Here is a 12,353-nt window from a genome sequence, read left to right on the forward strand (position 1 = left end):
GAAGACTAAATGATGGACCTACATTTCTCATGCTTCCACAACGGAAGGTCTTGTCATTAGCGAATATGTTGTGACTAATGCTTAAGTCATTACCCAAGCAACCCATGCAGATAGGTTGGTGGTGTCTGGAAACACAAATCTTCACGTCTTTAAGATCTGATTTAAGAATCAAATCCGATTTGCCTACAATCTGAACGTAGCATCTTATTGGCCATAGAAAAGTCAACACTTTTGTGTTACAGCAGTGTAGTTATCAGAGAAATCTGTATCCACATGTATGAAGACATCACAGATTACTTGTGCACATGTGCATAGTGAAGATAAAGATACCAAAGGATGCTCCTTTAAATGGTTTCAAAATATTCTGGACACTCCCCTGGACACGACAGTTCTGAATGTTCGAGGCTGTATTCACAAAGAAAAATGCATTGGTCCTTTGTTCAGAGCACTTAAAACAACCCATTTGTCCTGCAAATAATGAGTGTTCTCACTCAAAAACAAATGTGGAAGTAGTCCAATGTTGTAGCGACACAAGAATTCTGAGGGAGGAGGGCAGGATTGATGGCCAAGTCAAAAACATGTGTGACTTTGACACGGGAGGCATCCTCTCTTCCATCAGATACCAATTTCTGGTTGATTATAATCTTTCCCTTCACCTTAGCCAGTTAGTTTTAGTGGCCTTAACCTCATCAACCCTTAACCATAGTGGTGGTAGTTTTTAAGGCCACATGAATCATTTTTGTAACGGTTATTTGTAAAGGTTTTAGAAGGCACTTGCAAACACTGTCATCCTGCCCATGTGGAGAGCCATATCGAAAAACACTCACGGGGGTAATTTCAGAGGACATGGAGATACAACCTCATTTGTGGTTTAGGCTGAATCATTTGATACACAGGCACCTTTGATATTTTACTGACTTTTTTCCATAAATATTCAGTGTACTTCAATAATGTGAGTATATTCATCCTCATCCCCATGATTGGATGGCTGAGGAGTAGGGGAGACCGGGGATGATTGTAACACTTTTTGTTTGAGCAAGTGTAACTCAGTGGGTTTTTTGTTAGCGCTCTTAAATTTTATACGTGATACCTATATTTGTGTGCTATAATAACACACACTTTGACCTCTACTACACCATCACAGATTATTGAAATTAATGTCAAATACAAAGAGGTATATTGTTACAACGTACCCCAGTACCGGGGTGAGTTTTAACACTAACTGGGGATGGATGTAACAATTAAATTGTTGTGCTTAAAAAAGATTCACAATAGGCTAAATGTATTCAAGCACTTTAATGAATAATAAAGACGGAACAATAAACTTGTAAGAATACAATACATAATTATAATATTAAAATAAATAACATAAATACAAAAAATAAGTACAATAAAATAAATGAAAATATATAACATAAAATAAATAAAATAAAGAAGAATAAAGTATTAACCTGTGTGTGTGTGTGTGTGTGTGTGTGTGTGTGTGTGTGTGTGTGCGCATGCGCGCTTGCGCATTGTAGCCTGAATGAGGTTAACGTTTGAACAGCATTTTAACAGTTGAACAATAAACACTTTCGAAGAGCTCCACCCTCCCCATGCCTAGCAGCCATGAAAGACCTAACCGTTTTTAGCATTTAGCTTCAAAGCCAGCACTAATGAAACACATCAAATTAAACTAGAGAAACTATTACTTGAACCTATGTAAGTGAAACAATTGTACATACAACACAATGGACACTATGCAAAAAACTATTGTGATGAAAATGTTTGGTTTCTCACCTGAAAAACTGTTTTTTGGCTCTAGAACAGACAAATTTGGACTCAGAGACATGCGGCTTCACCAGTGAGCTCCAATTGTAAATGGGCATGGACTATGTTGATGATGTCACCACAGCTCGTTTCTAATTGGCCAAACTGAGAGTGTTACAACTATCCCTTTGTTAGAACCATCCCCAGTCTCCCCTATTAATGGTTTGATATCCGATTCCTTCCGTCCACATGTTGAAGCGAGACACTTGTAAAGTACTTTGTCCTACCAACATTGAAAGGTGCGGTATAATTACCATACTATGAATAGTGATAGATCTGCAGAGAGCTGAGGTTGTGTTTGCTCAAGATGAACTGATAAGATCTGTGTGTAGAATTAAAAACACCCCGTACCTGCTGGATATTTATCTTTTGTCACACACATTAAAAAACCGGAACAGGTTGCTATGTTGATGCCTTCTTTGGCATTGAATGCACTTGAGTAGCTTTGTGTGTTTGCCACCATCACAGATGAATGTCCAAAATATCAAAGAGAATATCCAACAGTTTTCATGCTGTGTGAGTTGGGTATGTAGAAAGGAGAAAAAAACAGTGGCTTAAAACACTGAACAGAGCTGCATTTGAATAGTAACATCAAGGTTATACCTTTCAGCACACTGTATATGTGCGTGCTTGTGAGACCGATGAACAAAGGCATTTCTAACCGAATTTTCAGGATGAGAGGAATCCATAATGCATAATAAGAGCGCTGGGATGCAGTTTGATGTATAACCTCAGAGTCTCTCTCCCACGGATTTAGGATGGTGCTTGTCAAAGTATAGGCCTTTTGTAGTCGGCGCTGAGAAGCTTCGGGTCCCTCTCTGACGCTGGAAATGATAAAAAGAATATACTTTTGTAATGTGTTTGATGAGGCTGTGATGTGACCTAACACAAGCACCAAGAAGTATATATGACAAACTCAACACATATAACGACTGTAGGTGTCCAAAGGCACACCGACACCCACACTCACAGTCTTGTGTCCAAGCAGTGACAGAACTCTTCAGTGTGGACCCCGTAGTGTTATCAGACAAGACACGTGGTTAGTGTGAGACTGTTTGCAGAGAAAAGCCCTGATCCAACATTGTCATAGCTTCTGTTACACTGCAGGTGTTATAAAAGCGACTGGAATATGGATGAGCGGGAGACTACCGTGATTGAAATGTGCTAAAGCGAGTCGGTGTCTTTGTACTACCCTCCGAGGTGTGGGAGAAGAGGAAGAGAGAGAAAAGTAGGGCAGAGAGGAGTAAAGTAGACAACAAGGTGGAGCTTTGCTGGCCTGAGCCCGAACACAAGTTGCCCCCAAGCACTGGCTCTCAATCAGATCATTTTAACCTGACTGCAAAGCCTCATCCTCAGCTCTGTGTGTGTGTGTGTGTGTGGGTGCGGGTGTGTGTCTGTAGCAAAGGATACTCAGGATTTCTCGTTGGTTAACAAGTAAAGACATAATTGTATGGGTTGGTAAGACACAAAGGCTGACACAGTTTTCCTCATATCTCTTTCAGGAAACCTCCTCCTACTCAGATCGAGGCTTCTGAGAAATGAGCTGCCAATGTAAGTCCTCTGTCTGACCTCAGCACTCAGCTGGTAATGTTGCTTTTAAATGAATTAAACCCACTGAAAGTTACAATTAAGTACACAAACACTCATGCACGCACAGAGCTGTAGCCCTGGACCCCTAACCTTTAACTGCCTGCTCCTCACTAACCATCAGGGACAGGATTCACCGCTGACTCCATTTATTAGGAGCTAATTGCTATTCCCTGCAAACACACTGATGGGACATCAAAGGATGACTCACTGCAGGACAAGCTAGGGAAATTCAAATTTCAAACACAACCCTTCCTTCGATATTATGCTACAGAGTTGCCACTTCTGGTTTTTAGTTTGTCATCCCCAGCACAGGAAGGCTTAAGGCGCTATCAATAATGGATGAGGATGTGAGACTTTCCAGCGAGTTTCCAGAAGCATCTGTGCTTGCATTTAAAACCCGGCAGGACCGGCTCGATGTACACCTGGAAACTGGTGCTGTAGCTTCCAAGCAGTTCTCGAGACAGTGCAGTCGGTCAGTGCAAAGATAAGAAGCTGCAGCTTTTGGAGAATCACTGCAGATAAGATGTGAGAAAAGAGTGCGAGAGTTTTAGAGAGCAACCTTCACATATTACCAGCTTACATATTTGATATGGTGAGTGTGTTACCAAACCGTGTCCTATTTACACAGCCAGCAGACACAGAGCCACATTAGCATCATCAGAAGTTTGTGACAACCTGTGTCCAATATTCATACCACTGTATTGGTCTCCACCATCTCGAGGGAAATATCTGACTCTTTAGCAGCTAAAGGCTTCAATATCTTCACCCAGCCTGTTCTCATTCCCAGTGAATAGCACTGATATACCAATATAGCAGCTTGGTCAGTGGCTGTTGGCGTCAGATTCCAATGCACAAGGCACCCTTTAGTGTCTGTCTGAGTTGCACCGGGCTTTCAACAAACCCCAAGGTAAACCCATTCACAGCAATGATGTAGTTTAAAGAGAAAGTTCTATGAGGGAGGAAGAGGTGGTGGATGTGTCAAACAAACATAGGACTTTGACTAAGGAGACCAGTGTTTGTGTCTATTGTCAAATGCTAAATTAAAAAAAAAAAAATTATGTTATGTAGTTATTGTCATGTGACATACAAATCATCATGGGAGACGTCACGCGTCTACTCGTTAACTTGCTTAAGTTATATAACAAACATGCTTACTTTAACGGAAAACGTGGCCTTTTTCTGTAAACCTAACCAAGTAGATTTGTTCCCTAAACCTAAAAAGCTTTGGTGACAAAACCTACATTTTCTGTGAACATCTAAGTTTATTTTGAAAAGACCCTGTGCGTGCAACAAGCAGAAATTGAGACACTGTGCCTGAGCATCACAAAGCAATGCGAGAGGGGTACCTACAGCATCAAGAGTGAAGCGTAGGGCCGCTAACCAAGCTGCCATATTTTACAAATTGGAACTGAGAGTGTTTTGGTTCACCAGCTAGTCACTCAATTTGCCTGTCTGCTATTACATGCTGGGCATTTAGCATTCAGTGGGTTTATCAGAACTTTTTCGAGACTGAACCAAAACAGAAAAGTTATGGGCTGTAAAACCAAAGTAATGACTTGAAAGTAGCTATGACGTTCTTTTAAACTAAGAACAGTAATTATCTGTGAGTTTGTTACCATGAGCAGCCAAATTGATCCATTATTAATATAAATTATCGATTAGTACAGCTTTAAAGTTTGTTTTTAACAGATTAAAAAGATCTAGCAGTGCAGGGGGAACGTTGGTCTCCAATGCAAATCTACTTATTTCAAGTATTTTCAGTTAAAATGTTCTTTTTTTTTCTAGTGCACCAACCTGCCATTTTCAGACACTCATATCAAGAAAATTCTTGTTTTATAGAAGAAACAAGCTGCAATATTTTGCCAGCATTGGCAGATTTTTTCACGGACTTCAAGAAAATAAGATTTATAGGACTCAGCGACAGACAGAAATGACTTGAGAGGATTGAGATTTTTAAACCTGGTCTTATGTAGTTGTATATTGCAACGGTGTAATGATAATGAGAAAGTAGGGGAAACATGACTGTAGTATTTCACAGATCATTGAACATTGTGTCTCTAGGATTATGTTGTGTTTGTTGTGGAAGGAGTGAATGTTATTTTTGTCAGGGTCTTGCTACTGTAAATATCAGTGAACACAAGTTGTACCACTCCCAGCCATAAACATGGGGATCCGCCTCTTGAAAGTGGCTTGGGTGGGCTTGTCTACCTCATTTTAATGGGTATGTAAAACAGTATACATGATTCAATTCAGATTCAATTTCAGGATTATACCCACAAACATGAACACTTCTCACATGTGACCACAGATTCGATTTCATGCTGCTGTCCCTCTTTCCGTCAGAAACCTACAGTATACACACAACATCCTATGTTTGTCGTTTCTTTCAAATATTTGCATGCACACCTCTTATATCACACGTACACACATGCACTCCGAGATATGCATTTGCATACAAATGTAGTTCTTGACATTCACACACACAGGCACATGTACACCTTGGAAGATGCACACATATTGCCAGTTTTTCTGCAGAAACAGGGGTCCTGCCAGCCCTGTTGCTGTGGTGAGGAGATAACAGGAAGCTCCAATCACGAGACTCCTCTCAATCCTTCCCATAAGGCCCCCGATGGGAGTCTCCCCAGGGTGGGGGATGAGCGGGTGTAGCTGACATCACACTCACAATAGGCCATGCTAGAGGTGTTAGAATTGGATCTGGAGGTTGCATTTGACACCGGCTTTTGTACAGTAGCTGTGCACAAAAGGTGAACCGTGGCTTGATAACAAATTAATCGTGCAACTTTCTCCGCGGCGAATAAATTCCGGCTTTCCTTTTTAGGTCAAAGTGAGACACGTAGCATTTGCCAGGGGACATTCAGATCAATGATAGCTTCGGAGAGGAAAGACAAGAAGCATACGACCACAATGTTGAAACACTACGATCAAAGCTGAGTGCACCCAGTGAATGAGAATGTAGGTAGGAGAGCAGGGCTGCAAAGGACAGCTGTGATTGATGCTTTCCTCTCTTCTAGCTTTCTGCACACAAAGAGACTGTGGCAATTCCCCTGAATCACAGTGTACAACTTCTTTTGTCTCCTCACTCCTTCCCTCCTCTCTCGTCTCTTTACGCACTTGCATTATAAAGTGCTCATTCTGTGCTATTAAAAAGCCTCTTCTATGTGCAGACAGTGAGAGGCAGGCGTGGAAACACTTTTTGGTCCGACTAGGACAGTGTAGAAGTGCTCTTAATGTCCTTCACATGGAATTTAAACAGGGTATCCTGTCTAAAAAATACAGAATGACTTCATCCCATTTTCTGCTGCCTTTAATTTGCTGTACACAAGCATTTATATTTTTCTACCTTTTGTTATTCATGGTGCCTCAAAAGCAAAGATGAATCGCCGGTTTCCCCCTGAGATGAGATGCGCTGTTACCTTTGAAATCTGGGTATTTTCAGATGAGTCACCGCAGAGAAAAAATTTGTTAAATGGATATGTTCTGATATATCAGGATGAAACACACAGCCCACTCACACTGTGAATAGAACATGCAAAAAAAGGGAAAAAAAAAGAAATTGTTAATCACTCCGTGTTACTATGTCAAGGTCAACATCCTCTCTGACTCAGAAGTTCTGTCAGCAAAGATCCACATTACCTGCTTCAATGCGGTTAGGTAATGAGTCTCAGTGGTGATATTCAAACCTCAGTGGGAAGGAAACCTCATGAGAGCCAGTTGATTAAACAGACTCAAGGCACACAACTGCTGAATGGTATGTGTCATTATTGCCGCTCCTGGTATTTTCAATGCGGCGGTGGCAAGGTGTTGGCCAGCATTTGTGGACATGCTGCCCCTCAACACTTAACGCCACAATCCTTTTTCCAGCCTCACCACGCCTCAAAAAACACATTTTTGCCCACATGTGTCGAAGAGTGGATGATGAGAGACAAGGTGTTGAAGACTGCTACTAGCCAGATTGCAGGCGAACCAAGGATCTGGTCCCGGCCCCCCAGTGCGCTTAAAGCCAGACCTACATTGTACTGTGTAGGTGGGAAGGACGAGGCTTACCTGAAAGGGGTGGGGCCTAGTGTGTGTTACCTCTGCACCTGTGTTTACATGCAATAACACCTAGCCACTTCCCTTGATCTCTTCCCTGACAGTTGTAGGAATAAGTCATCCTTACTCTGGAGAATCACCTCTGTAACATCGTAAACAACAGCTCAAAGTTTGAGTAAAGCCAATAAGGGATTCATTCTGCTAGTGGAACGATGCAGACCTAATAAAATGAAAGCAGTAGAGTCAAAGCTATCCTTAGTGAAGCACGTTCAGTGTGAAAGAAGAACAAAATGAAATAGAATTATGGTTTCTTCTCCTTTTCTCACAAGCACTAGTCATCCGCACTAACCAGCACTTTGGGGTGCAACTACCGCAATTGCAGTAAACCAGGCTGTACGCTCACAAAGCTGCTTGAAGACATTTACCCTGCTCTTTCGCAGCAGGGGCTCTGTACACCATTGCATCAACGCTACGCTCTCTTCTCCACTCTCTCTTTGCTCCCACTCAGTGTCCATGAACTTTTTCCAGCACTTTACTGGCTGTGGGCTAAAACCTGCCCTCAGCCATGAGCTTGTGGAATGAATATAAAAGGGGAATGAAAATGTCTTCTTAATGTCCTTCATCACTTATTCTATCTATCTATAAAGCCAATGGCAAAAAAAGATATTGCCTGGCGAGTCATAGCTCTGGAGATATGCTCATCAGGTGAGAAATCAACTTTAATTAGTGGGTGTCCACATGATTTTAGGCTTTAGATCTTTTAGTAAAAGTAGTATTAACTGTGTGTGGTCTTATGTTGACGCGCTGCAAATCAACGCTGCTTGTTGGCACTAGATGCGCCTCAAATTATGCACAGCGGCGTGTGTTTTTTTCAGCTACGTAATGTAGTGTAGCAGCCTCTAATTTATAAATCACACCTTGGAACACCACAACAGAACAATAGCGCTTTATTTCATTGTTTACAGCTTTTACATTAACAATTCTTTTGTTGTAAATTCAACTATTGTTGTAAAATCTCAGCCCTGGGGCAGTGTGTCAAGTTCATAATTGATGACAGGACTCGTGTTATTTGTACATATAACAATATTTGTACTCACATAATGGCCAGGTAGCTTTACAACCAACAGTTCTTTAACAATCAAGTGCCCTGCTTTGTTTTAACTGTTAACTCTTCTCAGTGACAGCTCACCGGCTCCGAACCATAGTTGAGAACATGCTGGCTTATTAACAATACATTAGCTTGGCTCGTTATGAGCTGGTAACTAGCTTCTAGCAGTCCAGACCACTCTGCAGCAGGAAAGATGGTGAGGCGTTCAGGTGCCATTCACCACCAAGGGCTTTATTACAGTCTTCACCACAAAACAATAAACATGGCCTTCTCATGAGGTTTAACAGTGGCCCTGAGCTTATCAAGACACTGACTCCTGCCGACTACCATCACTCTTTGCCACCCCAAGAGAGCTGCTTCCCTCCACACACACCGAAGCACATCATGAAGTACACATCACAGGTTACCCACAAGGCCAGCCCCCTTAAAGGGGAAAAAGGTTGATCCAGTATTACAATGCATTCCTGGGGAATATGTTCCAGGTTCTACCAGCACAAGGTTGTTTCATGTGAAATTATAGTCTGACTGTTGAAACTGAGAGGAGGATTTTTTTTTTAGGTTTTACATGGCATCATAAATGATACTGAACCAAATAACACCAAAGTAGTTTAGTATTTGCTGCAGGACCAATGACTGATTAGTGCACATAAACATGGTGCATGATGTGATTTTAGCCAATTAGCCTCCTCAGTGTGACTCTCAAGTTAGTGTCGACCTCCATGTCGCAGAAATATTTTCTGCCCACATATACTTGTTGTAAAGTATGTCACACATGGAAGTCACGTGTACAGTAATACATCCATGTGACTTTGAGCAACAGCTATATGGTCTGAGGGCTGCGGCTCACATCTCCTAAATGTCAGTGCTCTATGTGATATAAAACCATATATATGTACCATCCCTGCCTGTCCTGCTGGCTTTATGACCGTTGTCATGACAACGGCTCATCCCTGTGCTGTTGATAGGTTGACAGACAGCCATTAGGGTATTATTGTGACGTCATGTGGGGATTGTGAGGCATGAGTGCAAGGTTGACCCACTTGGCATCCAGAGGGGACCCCTGTCCACACTCCCCCCCTCCCCCCATCACCCGATCACCCTTCACATCTCAACAGGAAGTGACTTTTCACCTTTTCCTTTCACAGCAGGACGTATATTGCGCCGCTGCTGCTTCCTCTGCTGGTGTGGGAGTGGGGGTCAAGGTTGCGTGGATGTGCCAGAATGAACCGTGGCTATTGTGTGTCAGGCCAAGGGCATTTCGAAGTGAGTGAGGTTTAAGGCTTATCCCGGTGGGATTTATAGCTGTGCTGTGGTTGTTCATAACAGGCTGTGGGTGACTGCTCATAGCTCAAACACATGCAATGCAGCAACTCGCAGACAGCACAGGACGTCACTGAGCTGTAGCTTAGGAACGAGATTTGGGAGCTTTCATTAAAGCTTCAGGTCTTACAAAAGTCTAGTCAAGATAAAAAAAAAAACTTCAAACCTCTTATAACCCCTTCATTTAACTTCGTCTTGTACCCTGAAAGTCAACCTCAGTTTTGGCTGTGCAAAAACATGAAAGACTGAATTCTGCTCTGAACTTCAAATATTAGTACTCATTGATGTTATCTATGTTGTTTCCCATAACATATAATTAAAGAGAGACGGCTCTAATTTGGTGTGATAGTTTGATATCAAAGAACAGCTGAGGTTTATGGTTAAAGTTTTGCAGCATGTGGTGCCGTCAGTGTAATAGATAATGTCAGGATCTTTTAGCCTTTGAAGTGAATCCTTACTGTGTGTGTGTGTGTGTGTGTGTGTGTGTGTGTGTGTGTGTGTGTGTGTGTGTGTGAGTGTTTGAATGGTGTCTGTGCATTCATAAAATTATGCCAGTGTCTGTGTGTGTGCATGCATATGTGCACATCTCTATGTCTCTTTGCATTAGTCCTTGTGATTTGCCCTGAGTCTAGAGATAGAGGCCACAGCTGCAGCCCACAACCCTCTTCCTCCCGCTGCGCCTCACTGTGTGCAGGACTCAGCAAGAGACACCCATCCCGGTGTCATTCCAAAATATAAAAATATACTCTCGAATAAAGTAGCGTCAGGCCATGTCTGGTCACCATGTCGCTAGCCTGAAATTGGGTTCAGATTGGTTGTATTATGAGGTTAGCGTTGGATCCTCTCCGATGTGGTGCTAGTTCAACAAGTTAACCCACTGCTCTTGGCTCCCATAGATTAAATACTTCAAGTACCCTATAATGAAAAATATAGTTTCCCAGTTTTAATCATGTGCCCTTGTGTTAGTTCATCATTTGCTCTTGTTATATGCCAAATTTATGTAAAAAAAAATCAGTATCAGAGTATTTTCACTTCAAAATCCCTGTCAGTTTTAAATGTCTGATGACTGATCCTGCACTCAGGGTCATTTACAAAAGTTTATCCAATCAAATGAGACTTTGAGCGACTAGCTATAGCCACACTGCCGTATAAAACAGCACTCTTCGGTTTGTGGGTTGTAGTTGTGAACAGAGTAATAATAATGATAATGATAAACTGAATTTATATAGCACCTTTCATACATGAAATGCAGCACAAAGAGCTTCACATGAAAATAGACAAACAAGGTAATTCAATATAAAAGGGCATTTAATGATGGTTTAAAACAAGGATTAACAGATTCAGTAATTGACTTTTCCCTAAGCTCCGCCCCTTTGAGATGGTCCATCAAGCTGTCGGAGTAGGCATGGAGCCCACACAGTAACTTACTGCACTCCCTGAAGAAATATTATCATATTTTTGGAAAAATGAAATAGTGTTTCCAGAGAGAAGCAGACAGAGGGGTCTACAAAATGCACTTTAAGGATGTATCATTAATACATGACGTGCTCCAGGCACAAAATGTAGCTCCAAATCCACCAAACCAGTCTGAAAATGAAGAAATCTGAAACGATTGCATCAGAGTCAGTGGAGCACAGCTGTGTTATCAGACCCATGTCTGAGCCAGCCGATGTTACGTTATGATTGGCCAGTCTGTGTCTTGGGGGCGGGACTTAGCAAGGGGTCAACTGTCACTTAAAAGTGGTGGTGATTTGAAACCCTATTAATCTAAATCTCATAAACTATTTCCTCTTGTGTCACCTGTTAGGCCTCTGACCAGGGGCGGAAATCCCGGGGGGGACAGGGGGGACATGACTCCCCCTTCAGTAAAGCTGCAACAAGCGCCAGGCCCAGGCTGATAATATAAACTGTCTGCAACATTTCTCCTGCATTGTTCAAAAGCCTACTCAATTACGAGTGCTGCTAAGCTAAAAGCTAATGATTAAGCTCAGAGTTTAGTGATAGAGAGGACAGGAGAGAAAGAAGAGGGAGAGGACAGGACAAGAGCAGTCAGTGGCGGAGCAATAGGTACCTGTCTGTAGGCTCTCGACCTGTCAGTGAGACAAACAGGAGAGACGTGCAGTCTAACTGACGAGGAGCAGTCATTACGCGTGACTATTACGCACGGTTGTGGTGGAGCGGCTCGTATGGGTACCTGTCTGTAGGCTCTCCACCTGTCAGTGAGACAAACAGGAGAGACGTGCAGTCTAACTGACGAGGAGCAGTCATTACGCGTGACTATTATGCACGGTTGTGGTGGAGCGGCTCGTATGGGTACCTGTCTGTAGGCTCTCCACCTGTCAGTGAGACAAACATGAAAGATGTGCAGAGGAGGAGCGGTCATTACGTGGGACTATTACGCATGGTTGTGACGGAGCGTAGCTAATGGGTACCTGTCTGTAGCCTCTCCACCTGTCAGTGAGACGAACATGAA

The 12,353-nt window shown here is 42.4% G+C and overlaps 1 protein-coding gene across 4 annotated transcripts in view; it reads left to right on the forward strand.

The window, feature by feature from the left end:
- The window catches only part of dlgap4b (discs, large (Drosophila) homolog-associated protein 4b), a 161,018-nt gene that overhangs the window by 100,619 nt on the left and 48,046 nt on the right, over nucleotides 1–12,353 (forward strand). For all 4 annotated transcript variants that reach the window (XM_049580074.1, XM_049580084.1, XM_049580093.1 and 1 more), the window contains exon 3: nucleotides 3,312–3,360. The gene's annotated coding sequence lies outside the window, so the exon portion shown is untranslated. The remainder of the gene's footprint in view (nucleotides 1–3,311; nucleotides 3,361–12,353) is intronic.

The sequence above is a fragment of the Epinephelus fuscoguttatus genome, linkage group LG1, assembly GCF_011397635.1.
Source record: "Epinephelus fuscoguttatus linkage group LG1, E.fuscoguttatus.final_Chr_v1".
NCBI classification, from domain to species: domain Eukaryota; kingdom Metazoa; phylum Chordata; class Actinopteri; order Perciformes; family Serranidae; genus Epinephelus; species Epinephelus fuscoguttatus.